Source organism: Tenrec ecaudatus, chromosome Y, assembly GCF_050624435.1.
Source record: "Tenrec ecaudatus isolate mTenEca1 chromosome Y, mTenEca1.hap1, whole genome shotgun sequence".
NCBI lineage: Eukaryota > Metazoa > Chordata > Mammalia > Afrosoricida > Tenrecidae > Tenrec > Tenrec ecaudatus.
Window position 1 is genome coordinate 17378158 of NC_134549.1, and position 13338 is coordinate 17391495.

Below are 13338 nucleotides of genomic sequence, written 5' to 3' on the forward strand. Positions count from 1 at the left end.
ACTCCCTGCGAGAGCCAAATAGAGATGCACACAAGTGCTGAGATGCTTCTACCACCATTGGATCCACAAGACTTTCTATCCACTGGCCTAGCATTTTACTTCCTCCATTCGACATCATTGCATGTGCTGTGTGAATCTGAAGAAGAATTTATAGACTAGTATCGACTAGATATCAGATGTATGAACTTGACCTGGATGGGGTTGGGATGTTTTCTCACTATTCAATTGCTCTTTTATATAAAGCTCTTTCTTATACACATATGAGTGTCTATGAATTTGTTTCTCTAGTCCACCCAGGCTAACATACTAATGCCACTCAAATATTGTCTCATCCACTGTGAAACCCGTTCTCCATCCCCAAGCAACAAGTCACCAATCCTCTGACCAACTGACTGGAAGAAAATCTATATTGGTACCGCTTCCAAAGAAAGATGGCAACAGGATGTGCAAGTTATAGGACAATGTCAGTATCACATGTGAGTAAAATTTTACTGAAGCTCATTCAACAATGGCTGCAGCACGACACTGGCATTGAGCTACCAGCAGTTCAAGGGGATGTGGAACAAGGGGCATAATTGCTCATGCCAGATGGATTCTGGATGAAAGCTGAGAAGACCACATAGATGTTTACTTGTGTTTCATTGACTATGCAAATGCATTCAACTGTAGATCATAACAACCTGGATGGCATTGAGAAGAAGGTGATTCCTGAACACCTCATGGTGCTCATGCCAAAGCTGTACATGGACTAAGAGGCAGTTGTGTAAACAGAGAAGGGAATTACTGCATGGCTTAAAACCAAGAAAGATTCGTTTGAAGAAAGAATAACAAATTAACCTTAAATAAAGAAAAGCCAAACCAACTGCCATCAAGGTGATTCTAATTCTTAGGGACTATAGAAGACAGAGTATAGTTTCCATTGGGTCTCTGTACCTGTAAATCTTAACAGGAGCAGGTGTTTGTTCTACTGATTGGCTGGTAGGTTTGAACTGCTGTCATGGTATCACTATTGTGCCGCTAAAACTCAAAAGCATAGAGCACAGAAATTAGAAGATAGCAAGCCATCGCATGATTGGAAGTCAGAAGTTGGTACATTATAATAGCAAATGAAATTGGTAAACCCTTTTAGAGATGAATCACATAAAGTAATGCGACAAGTAGAGTCCTTGCTCTCACAATCTAGATTTTTTACAATCTAGCTTATTTCTTTAGGACATAAAAAAATAATGCATTCGTCTATTTGTATTATGATTTGGTGCTTTTGGATATAAACCATTTTCTATTCCCAGCACCCTACCTGCTGGCCTGGCACACAGGAGCAATTTTCCGTTTGCACTTCCAACTACATTATTACCTTCCTATGGGAACAAAGGGACTCAGATGATACATACACCCGCAATAATTTACTTTGCCAAGAAAGGATTTCCTGTAGCATTGTGTGGTTACAATGAATCACATTACATTGTGCTAATTTCTTTCTGGGCAGCACAGGAAGGAGCTGTTTGTCTGCACCATGCCCGTATGCTGGGAGGTACTTTGATGAGGCACCTTTTCCTTGTCCTTATTTTGAGTGTGGTAAAGTGGTTATGCATTGGGTTGCGAGCCCCATGGTCAGAAGTTCGAAACCGCCAGCAGCTCTTTGGGAGAACAACTGGGTTTTCTACTCCTATAAACAGTCGTCTTTGGAACCCTCCGGGGACCCTGTTAGGCAGCATTAGCTCGACGGCCATGAGTTTGGTCTTTGTTTAGTCCAACACGGGGAGTTCGTGTTCTAGCAATGTTCCTCTCGTATTAATAATATTTTCAGGGGTTCATCCCTCTGAGTTGGACAATTTCTTCGCGATCTTACGTGAGCCTGGAAGCTGACCTGACACCCAGTCAACACAGGTGAACTTGCCGGCATTGGAAACACAAGTGGAGTCGTTTGCAGCATCGCACCAACCTGGGAAAGTGTTTGCCTCCCATCTTCCTTTGGGGTTAGGAATTTCTCTGCTTGGGTGCAAAAGGCCCACTTTATTCCTGGCTCTTATTTATTGCTTTTGGGATGCTCCTGGGATTTGGGGTGACACTTGTTTAGTCTTGTTTATACATCTGTGACTGACGATAATCATTCCTAAGACTGGAGTATGTATCTCTCGCGCCTTCGAAGAAAGCCTTTTCTTTTTCTTGAGCTCGGAGAGCAGCCAAACCGTGGGAAGCAACCTGGAAGTAGAACCGGGACGGGAACCAGCGAACCCCACGGACACAAGTTGAAGCGCTCCGCGTTCGCCGACGGAGGGGTTTCCGCGGTGCACCGCCGAGCGGCGAAACCGGAACCGGAAGTGCGCGTCTCCGCGCCGTCGCCGGCCTCCGGCTTTCCTCCCGGCTGCGTCTGAGGTGGGCTGCCGGCTCCGTGTCTGCTTTCCCGCGGCCGCCCAGGGTGCTGCTGTCCACGCCGGCGGGCCACCGTGCGGCCACTCTTCACGGCGCAGCGGCGGGGGGCCGGGTATGGAGACCGGCGCGGGGCGGGGCGGGGCCTGAGGGGTGGGGGTGGTGTGTGTCCGTCCGCGCGGCTGTGGAGGCCTCCAGAGGGGCCGGGTGACGTCAGAGCACCTCAAGTGGGGGCCTGGAGTTTGCTCCCCCCGCGGCGGCGCGAACTCGTCCTCGCTTTACGTCCACGAGGCTTGGGGCCGAGGAGGCCGTTTGTGGGGCGTGCTTGGGGCGAACCCCACTTGCGAAGCCCACGGCCGCACGCCGCTCAGACCGTTCTCCCCGACGGCCGCGCTGCACGAGTTTTCCAAACGGCCGCCCTGAGGAGCGCGGCGCGTGAGGCGCGTGAGGCGCGTGAGGCGCATGAGGCGCGTGAGGCGCATGAGGCGCGTGAGGAAGCGGCCGCGACCTGGGACGAGGAGGTCGGTCCAAAGGGCACCGATAAGCACCTGGGCTGCTTGATTTGCATCCGACTACCTGAGGCTCTTCTGGACTTTGACTCCGGAGGCCTAGGCTGAGTCCTAAGATCCTGCCTTGTAAACGAGCCCCTAGGATTTTTCGTTGTTTGTTTTTTTCCTGGAAAGACTAAGGCGACCATTCAGGACGTCGCCTAAGAGTGGAAGGGCTTTCCGACATTCCTACGAAAGGAATTGTGGAACTTACAGGGGAGACGTTGTAACGATCAGGGGAGAGAGAACCCGTTTACCTGGGGACCCAGAAGTGCGAGCTGAGGCGTCATCTTCTTTTATTTTTTAAAAATGAAGTTAAGACAGGTTTTATTAAGGCAAGGAAAACCCCCCGGGAGAATTCCGCACCTAAAGAGCTAGGTTCAAGGCGTCTTCTTTAAGGGGAAGCAGGATGGAAAGAAATGGGAACAGAGGCACCACATTGGCCCTAAGGAAGCGCACTGTGTTTCAGATTTGTTTTTATTTTTCATTGATTTATTACCACAGGGGAAATATGGTTCACGAAACCTTCCCAGATGTTTCCAAAAGCTCGGGGAGTGGAATTCCATGAGGTGAAAAGGAGGGAGAGCAAGTCTTAAAGCGGAAGGAAGGTGCACTGTAAAATAAACAAGACCATAATCAGGGACACCCCTTTATATTGTGAGTGAGAAAAAGTTTTATTGCCGCAAAATTGAAGGGATTTTACTTCCTGTAACGAAAAACGAAGACTGGTGTGTGCACTCCATATAGAGGAGAATATTCTGAGCCAAATATAAACACCGTCTGGTTGTTGCCCTGAGCTTGAAGCTGAAAACCTATCCCTCCATCATTTTTCAATTCTGTGTGTGTTTTTTTTTTTGATGTTTGTATTACAGGTCTCAGGGTTGTGCATTGACAGAGTCCAGTTCAGTCGGCTGGGGATCCAGGACCACCATCTTTTACATCCATAAACTTTGTAAGGATTTGCACCTCTCACGGGAGTGTGGAGCAAACATAGCTCCTCTTCCTCTGCTGAAGTGCTCTGCGTCCACTCCCGTTCCTCTTCCTGAAAAGGTCTCGTGACCTTGCAGACAAGATTACCCACGACCTCCAGGTTTTGTAACAACGAAATGGTGAGTTCTGCGGGCAGCAGGATGTTGGTATTGTACGTGGGCGAGAACTGACGGGCACTTTTAAGAGACCAAACGGCGCTGTGGGCATGTGATTGCTCAATGCTGGCAGAGCTTGAAAAATGAGCCCAGGACCAGAGCCCCAGGAGGAAGCCTATGATCCTGCCCTTTGTGATTTCTCTGATTTTCCATAGGTGGCTTTAAGATTGGGATGCCTGGGTGCACTCTTTTTAGGTGACTCAGAGGTGCCTCCTTGTGGTTTTTTTGATACCGACCCTGGAGTCTCCGAGACTTTAAATCTTTTTTTTTTTTAACTCCTCCCCCTACTGCCCTCTACTCAAGACTTTAAATCTTTGCAGGGGAAGAGACCATCGTCTTTCTCCCTCATGGGGCTGGTGTTTCAAGGTTGTCATGCTGTCTTTGTTTCTGCCGTTGGTCACGTGATGACGTGTTTTGTGAAGGGTGTGTGGTCTTATGTCTGCTGAGGCGAGCCGTGGTGATTAATTGGTGTACAGTTGCTTTTGACATCTGACGTGGTAGCTGATGTGACTCCCTTGTAGTGTGTCCTGCCTCAGCTGTGGGCTTTCTCACTGCCCTGCATTTGTCTGTCAATGAACCAGGCACAATGCCTGAGGAAAATGTGGGACTCCCATATTCACCAAACCAAAACCACAGCACCATCAAATCAATTCCTATTCCTGTTCATCGCAAACCTGCAGGGCAGCACAGAGCTGCTCTGGTGGCTCTCTGAGGCTGTGACTCTGGATGGAGGCAGAAAGCCTCCTCTTTCTCCCAGGGTTTCTCACGGTTGACCTTGTGGATTTCAGTCTGACTGGTAACCCTGCACCACCTGGACTCCTGATCGAATGCATGGAAATATGTAATTTTCTAGAAGATTACACTGTTTGCATCAGATGGATCCCTGTCACTTCCTCATACCTAGACTCAAAGACAGTGTGAGCCCGGTGGCCCTGGGGTTGCCAGTGTATGTGGGGGGTGGGGGCTTGCTCCTTCCATGGTCCTTCACTAGGAAGCACCACGGGCTGAAGGAAAATCTGCCTTGATGGGAAGCGAGGATCTACCTCCATTTTCAAACTGTGGTAGACGCTAAAGACAAGTAAGACAGCGGCTAATCAGTCAAACTTTCAGAGATTGTTTCCATGTCTCTGAGGCAAGGTGGGGTCTCAGTAAGAACGTGAATGTAGGGAGGAGCTGAGGCTGTGGGCTTGGCTCCCAGGTGACCTTGGTAGAAGACAGAGGCATGTGTCTGAGGCTATGAATTCTCAGGATCCTCAAGGACTGTTGGCCTCAAACTGTATTCGTATGCACATAGGATACCTGATACTTAAAAAAAATTTTAATCCTTATATTGGGGACCTCTTACAGATCTCACAAGAATCCATAATTCATTTGGGTCAAGCACCCTTATACATATGTTGCCATCGTCATTTCCAAAACATTTTCTTTCTACTTGAGCCCTTGGTATCACTTCTTCTGTTTCCCCTCATCTCCCCACCCTCCCGCCCTGATGAACCCTTGATCAGTTATGTATTATTGTTGCTGTTTTGTATCGTCCACCGTCTCCCTTCCCCCACATTTCTGGTCTTTGTCCCCTCGGGGTGTGGGGAGCATGCCTGTTACCTTGCTGATCCAGCCGTGTGTGATGTTTCAGGACTGGGAGCTCATTGAGGCCGTGGCTGTGGTCTTTACCCAGGAAGAGTGGGCGATGCTGGATCTTTCTCAGCGGAAACTCTACAAGGAAGTGATGGTGGAGACTCTGAGAAACCTGGACTTCGTTGGTAAGAATGGCATCGACTGTGTGTCTGTGTGTGAGTGAATATCTTTGGTTCAGGAAAATATGTTTGCAGACTTCGCTTCAGTGTTTGGTCTGAAGAACAGAGTGCTTCTTTTAATTAAACAGGCCTGGTCACTTGGTCTGGGCAGCTGAGTTATCCTGCTTTCACCGTAAACGTAAAACTATATTTAAAACTGAGCTTTCACTTGTTTTGTGATTAAAAATCTTTAGGATCTTGAAGTCTTCCAACTATTAGGAGACTGCTCCCTCCGCAAAAAAAATAGACAACCCCCCCCAAAAAAAAGCTATATATTTAAATTTTTTTTTGAAAACAAACTTATCATTAGGTTTCTGGAGCGAGTTATACCACGGACCTTTGCGTCACAGGATGAAAGAATTCACGCTGAAGCACACTTGCGATCCAACGGAGGTTTTATGAAGGACAGGACAAGCTTCGGGTGTTACAGCGTCCATGGGGGTACACGCTGTTCTGGACAGCGTGCCAAGGCCTGCTGATGCTGCCTGGCATTCACCACTGGCCACGAGACAGCCACGTGGGAAACAACACCCACACGTGTAGAACTTGGGGGGGGGAATCTTGGGAAACCAGACACCCAAGAACCCTAGAGACTAAGAAGCTAAGGGCCCTGACTGGGCCTGGAGCGGGTGCATGGGAGCCCCAGCAGGGGAAGGAGACCCTCACCTTCACCTGCCTCTGACCAGGAGCAGGGTCAGAGAGAGAGGCCTTCCCACAGCCAAGCTATTTCAAACCTCTGGTTGGGGAGGCGTCATTGAAGGTTTTGGTTGACCCCCATTGTCTGAGGTGGGCCCACCTGTGTGGTATAACTAAGGTGGGTGTGTCCAGGGTGTTGGGTTTACCTGGCTCTAGGGGGCTTTTGTCTGTGCATGCTCAGTGTGGGGTCTGCATAGGTGTTGAATGGTTTGCCTGATTTCGTCCCAGCCTCCTCTATGGGGCCTTTGGGAGGCAGGTAAGGGACATCCCCCCCCCCCACGTCCCTAAATCCTGCTGCCTAACACTTAACACCTTCAAGGTCCTCTCAGCTATGCGTAGTACATCTGTCATCTGCGATTGCATTCATGGGAACCTTTCTCAAACTCATCTGACTGGATGGCTGGATGCCCCTCCCTCGTTTTTCTCTTCACCTCTTCTGTGTTGTCCGAACGCCGTCCTTTCCTGTGTTCATTCAGGGAGAGAACAAGAAGCTGCAGGGACCGTGGTCAGGTGATTCAGGTGCATGGGCCCAGAGGAGAGGCATGCTGGTTTTTGCCCAAAACTGGCGCACTGAGATGGCAGCGTGAGCCCAGGCATTGCCGGTGTGGCAAAGCCAGTCAGGCCTTTTTTGTCACGTACTTTTTGGCCATCTTGTCAGAACTTCTTAACAGAAAGCTTACCGTATATACTCGAATACAAGCCGACCTGAGTATAAGCCGAGGAACCTAATGATTACCTGGGAAACCAGAAAAACTGATTGACTCGAGGATAAGATTAGGGTGGGAAATGCAGGGTGTGAATTAACACACAGACCAGAGGGGAGAGACGGAGCGCAGTCACAGACACATGCTTACCAGTTCAGCTGCCAGCGTCAGTGAGTCACTACCTGGTGCTCCTGGGAATTGGAGCCGTACATGTCATAGGACAGCTCTGATTGGTTAGATGTGAGTAAACAAACATTCAAAGCCCTGCAGTGTCAGCAGGGCTTTGAATGAACGGTGGAGGAACGGCAATTACCCGCGAGATGTTAAACCTCACTGGGGTACCGCTGACCCGTGTGAAAGCCGAACCCCGGTTTTTCAGCATGTTTTTTGTGCTGAAAAACTCGGCTTATACACGAGTATATAGACAATATAACCTGTTGGAAAGAACTCGAAACGCGCTAATCTCAATCAACATTTCATTTTTTGAAATGAGGAAACCACTCGTACCCTTGCGTTTTCCCAAGAGCACTGCCCGGGTAAGGTGTTGTCAGCATCAGCAAACCGCTTTATGGGGCTTTTAGCTGGAGCAGAGACAAGCTTTCACAGCCCCATGCTGTTCTCTCTAACAGTCATCAGAAAGAACAAGGTTCGAAGGCAACTCCTGTTACTGAACATGCTCTGTGTCCAGAGAGAACCTTCCCAGGCAGGGCCGCTGGATGGACTCACTCTCAGCTAGATGCTGGATGCTCACCTGGGGGGGAAATGCAGGGTAGCTTTTTCCTGTGTTTATATGTGGGGCTGGGAGGGGCGCTTGAATATCGTGTCTTCTAGGCTCCTTTTAGATGACTTAGAATTGTTCCTTGGTCGTTTGAAATTCTTATTTTACTGTACGTTTATGATGGTACATTTGTCTTCTGTTCATATTCAAAACCAATGCCAACCTCCCTCCCATCAAGTCAATGCTGACCTTTAGGGACCCCCTGTGTGTTTTTAAAAATTTTTATTTTAATGCTCATCTTACTGGGGGCTCATACAACTCATTACAATCTATCCATCCATCATCCTTCCATCATCCATCCATCCATCATCCATCATCCATCCACCATCCATCCACCTTCCATCCATCCATCATCCATCCATCATCCACCATCATCCATCCATCATCCATCCATCATCCATCCATCATCCATCCATCATCCATCCATCATCCATCATCCATCCATCCATCATCCATCCATCCATCATCCATCCATCATCCATCATCCATCCATCATCCATCATACATCATCCATCATCCATCCATGGTGTCAAGCACATTCGTACATTTGTTGCCATCATCATTCTCAGAACATTTTCCTTCTACTTGAGCCCTTGGTATCAGCCCCTCATTGTTTTTCCCTTCTCTCCCCTGCCCTCCCTACCTCCCGAACTCTTGATAATTTATAAGTTAATATTATTTCATGTCTTGCACTGACCGATGTCTCCCGTTACCCACTTTTCTGTTGTCCATCTCCCTGGGAGGGGGCTATCGGTAGATCATTGTGATCGGTTGCCCCTTTCTCCCCCCACCTTTCCCTTACCCTCCTGGAATGCCTACTCCAGGGTTTATCTGTCCTGGATCCTTGTGTTTCCAGTTCTTATCTGGACCATGTACATGCTCTAGTCGCCCAGATTTGTAAGGTGGAATCAGGGTCCTAATAGTAGGGGGGGGGGGAGCATTAAAGAACTAGAGGAAAGTAGTATGTTTTATCGATGCCCCCTGTGGGCTTACCAGACTGTAACGGTTGATAAGATGAGAGCCCAGTCTTTCTCCCACCGAGCTGCCTGTGTTCATCGTGCCGACTGTGGGCCTCACAGCCAAGCGTGTAACTGATCTACCACCAGGGCCCCTCGGTCTGTAGTCAGAGGGCCTGAGGTGGAAGACGGTGGCTTAGTCTCAGGGAAGTGTTCACAGGTCTCCCTTCCGTGGTGTGCAGCTTGTCACTTCTATCCAATGTATTTCTTGGGAAGCCAGGAGCGACCTCGGGACAGTGCGTATTGGCTTCGCACAGGACCACGATGCGGAGACAAACTAGAAAGCTAATGTTGTTGGAAAGACTTGCGTCGGTGGAGAGAATTGCATTTAAATCAGCCATCTTGAAGGAATATTTGCAGCGCAGCTCGACATATTTCACGTTCTCTCTCCTGGTTGTGGGGGGGCCCCCACGACTAATCGCGGGTTCGATAGGTGCAGTTGTACGGTTGAGAGAGATAAAGAGTAAACTAAAGTCATCGAGAGCAGGAGAGACAGACGAGAGCTTGAAGTAAAGAATCGGACACGTTTCATGGCAGCTCGATAGGTTGTACAGCAACGAGCAGGGGCCAATCTAGGGACATGCATGCAATAGGAAGGGGAGCGAATTGGGGGCACAAGATGGGCGGATCCTAGATTCAGGATGGCAGCCTAACTTTGGATGTCACTGAGCCGGTTTGACCTGTTTTCTGGGTCTCCATAGAAACATCAGTTGGGTGTAAACCCCACCTACAGGGACCAGACTGGTGGCCTTAAGCCTTTAGGGGGAAGAAGCCCATTGTCCTTAACAGCAGGGAGTGGGCCCTACCTGTGTTGGGATGGACAGTCTGAAGGCTGAACGCATCTGACCGCCCACCATGTGCTGGCAAACAGCCTCTGATGTTTGGCGTATCTTTGGGGGAGACAAAGCTGGGGAAAGGTCTCTTTACAATCCCACCTTTCCTCCTCTTGTTTTATAGATAACATTTAAAAGATCCACGGGGGCAAAGTGGTTATTTTATATACATTGAAAGCTGTCAAGGGAAATTTAAGGCCCAAAGTAATATAGGCCCAAATTCAGGCTTCTAGCAAATAATTTGAAATCAGACACCGGGGATAACGGTCCCCTGTGCCCACCTGCTGTTGGAGGAAGGCATGAGAGGGGCTGGATGCCGCGATGGGAAGAGATCGAGCCAATAGAATGTCCACTTCTCTCGAGTTTAAGCTGTCGGCCCCACAGCATCGTCTATGTGCCTATAAGAGGCAACCTCAGATCAGCCCCAAATAGGAGGATAAAGTGGGGAACAGTACCTTAAGGATGGGCTTAAGAGTTACCTACAAGTCCTAAGGGTGCAGGTCCCCCTCCTAGCCGGCCAGGCCTCTCAGGGCTCGCCCTTAAACACGCTCTTCCCGTCTCTGCTCCCCACAGCGTTTGCTTGACGCACGGAGTTCAAAAGGGCTGTAGAGGCCGCGTGATTGTCCTTTACGCGCCTCCGCTTTCTACAGAATCAACATGTGACTGGGAGCATGAAGACGACGATGAAAGGCCACACGGTCAGACTGGAACTTAAGCTCTGAAGTGCTTTGGGCCCAAGCACATGGTATCCAGCCTCCTTCTGTGTCATCCACCATTTGTTTAATCACTCTGCTTGTGGAATGCCTTAAATCCACCCTTGAAAGTGTAGAAAATAGCCTCTTAGCTGAATCACACCTAATGGAATATTTCCCTTAAAACCCTTGTAAATGTCTCCTCATCAGATCCCAATCGTGCAGTGTCTTATTACGTGGGTAAGGGGTTGTACAGTAATCAGCTAAGTTCCAGTCACATTGTAGCGCTAATTGACAAGTCCAAGATCTTGATCTTTCAACAATGGGATAGGTTGTTGTATAAAATATTCAGTGTTCCTTAGACAGCACCAGCCGTGGAAGAAATATCTCAGCAGTCAGCGATCGCCATTCTCAGGCATCTGTGAGGTCTTCTTGACGTTTTTATTTGTTTGTTTGTGTTTTCTTCCTCTTGATTTTTGGATAAACTCAGCAGCAGGACAGGGTCCGCTTCCCTCCTTTCTTCTGGGCCTTGCTGGCTGAAGAGAAATCCACTGGTCTCCTTTGTGAAAATATAAACAAATAGCCCCTCCCTTCGGCGCGTCAGCAACCTGGAAAAAGAACGGCTAAGATTGTGTGGTTTCTTCATCTTCGTCTTTCTCCCAACGTGATTGCATCCTTCCAAGGGGGTCCCTCAGCTGCATTCTGCAAAAACATAAATCTGTAGCCCTTTCTCCAAGTGATCAATCGGCCTGGGTTTCCGTCTTCCTGGGACTTCTTAGGATCAGCTTTATGTGTAGAAGTGAAAATGTGTCCTGATTTTGTTACAAACTTTTAATAAGGAGAAAAAATTGTTGGTTAAAATGACTAAACGAACTTTGTCACATGCAAGATTCCTCTTCTGCCCCTTCTGTTAACAATGCAGATGTGAGAGCACTGCATTTCAATAAGGTTACAGGCTCAATTAAGCCAGATTGATCTTTAAGCTCTTTACATGGTAGGATTTCACCTTCCTGCAATGCTCTGATCTGCTTAATTTCTCTCATTCCTCCCAAGCTGGATTCAGAGGAAGTTAATGGAGGGTCTTAGGCCCCGGTGATTGCCCTAAGGAAATGACCCCATATCCAGGGTTTCAAAACCTTTTCCCTCCAATTTCTAATTCCATGTGGGGGCACTGTCGTTTCCCCCCAACAGCATTCCTAAAGACCCCTTGATTCAAGATAGCGTGGTCAGACTTCTTAAGAACTCTTTCCTGATAGGTATAAATTTTTCCTCTGGGAATGCAAGGAAGCAGAAATTGCCTTGAGCGATCTTCCTTCATCCTGATTCATAATTCCAGCAGCAATGTGAACACCTTGAGGATTTAGATTAGACTTTCCTAGTAAATGCCCCATAGTTCTTTTAGGTAACTGACCCCGATTTCCGCTCTTAATAATTTCAAATTTTATTGCAGTTTCTGGCTTTCCTTCACACCTCTGAATACCTCCAGTATCAATTTGAATTCCTTGAGTACTTAGGTTAAGTCTTCCTGATAGAAAATCTATTATTCTTTCAGTAAGAGGTTCCTGCTTTTTAGAATCAGCAAACTGCTGTGAGGGCTTCTGAGCCTTGGTCGGTCAAACTTATGCAGCGAGAACAGAGGCTGGGCTTTTGCCAGTTGGGTTAGGTCTGGTCTCCTGCTGCGAGGCTGGCTGATACCTGCAGTCTCTCTCTACGATCTTCCTTGCTCCTGCAGGCGGACACCTTGCTTTCCATGCTTTGCTGGGCGGGGTCTGTACCAAGCTCCTTCCTCTATTTTCCTTCTGGGAAGGGGTTGCTAATGGCAGCCCTTTATGGCTGCATCTTGAGTGACATTGACTCGGCCAATCACTTCCTTTCCTGCAGCAGGGGCAAAGTCCGCAACTCTGGGCTTGGCCCATGCTCTGGTGCAGGCCACAGCTCGCTCTTTGCAGCCAGACTGATTGGCCTGCGCTCCTTACATTCTCTTTGAAGATGACCTGTCTTTCTGCAACTAAAGCACCTTCTTCTAGGTCTGGTGTAATTTGCCAAGGCAGCTGCCATGAGGTTTGCCTTGTCTTCATCTGTCTCCACACTCCTGCAGATTCTGGGATAATCTAACAGGCTGCCCTGTTCCCTGTAGGGATGCAAGGCATTTTTACAGTGCTTGTTAGAGAATTCATAAGATAGCGTATGCACTAGGTCTCTTACCGCCTGGACGTTTTTTACACATTTAGAAATCGAGTCTTCCAGTCGGGATGCAAAGTCAGCTTAGGATTCATCATTCTGCTGTCTTACAGCTGTGTAACTTGGCTTTCTCTCTTCTCATGGAATGAATTAACGTTTTCCAGGCCCTTAAGCAGACCTCATGGTGTCAGAACCCAGGTCCAGACTCTAACCGGAACTTACTAGGGGAACAGGAGGACATCTCCCACTCCGAACCCGACTAGTGACCTCTGGCACGTCCGCCTCGGTTGTATTCTGGTCTTAATTAACGGCGTCACTGAGAAACCTGTCTGGACAGGACAGAAGTTTAGAAAAACTTTTACTTTAAGGTTGGTTCATGAGTTCGCGGCAGGGCCCGTGCTTTCAATTTCAGACCCCGGATGAGCCCCCAGATGTTGGATTGGGGAAGGGAACACAAGCTCACCTTGGGCGCACGGAAGAGTTATGACCAGTTGAGATGCAAAAACGGCAAAGGGAGTTTATTTGCTAGCTCGAGCTAGGGCTTCCCTCCCTCCACTGCCCAGCGGGGACCCAGCGTCCAAA

At 48.5% G+C, this 13338-nt stretch overlaps 1 protein-coding gene across 2 annotated transcripts in view; it reads left to right on the top strand.

Annotated features, from left to right (window-relative positions):
* The first annotated feature begins 2339 nt into the window (after positions 1 to 2339).
* LOC142435714 (zinc finger and BTB domain-containing protein 10-like) overlaps positions 2340 to 13338 on the top strand; it is a 43229-nt gene continuing 32230 nt past the window's right edge. Inside the window, exons 1-3 of one of the 2 annotated variants that reach the window (XR_012781593.1) lie at positions 2340 to 2485; positions 3791 to 4027; positions 5697 to 5823. The gene's annotated coding sequence lies outside the window, so the exon portion shown is untranslated. The remainder of the gene's footprint in view (positions 2486 to 3790; positions 4028 to 5696; positions 5824 to 13338) is intronic. The other variant, XR_012781594.1, reaches the window with a different exon arrangement.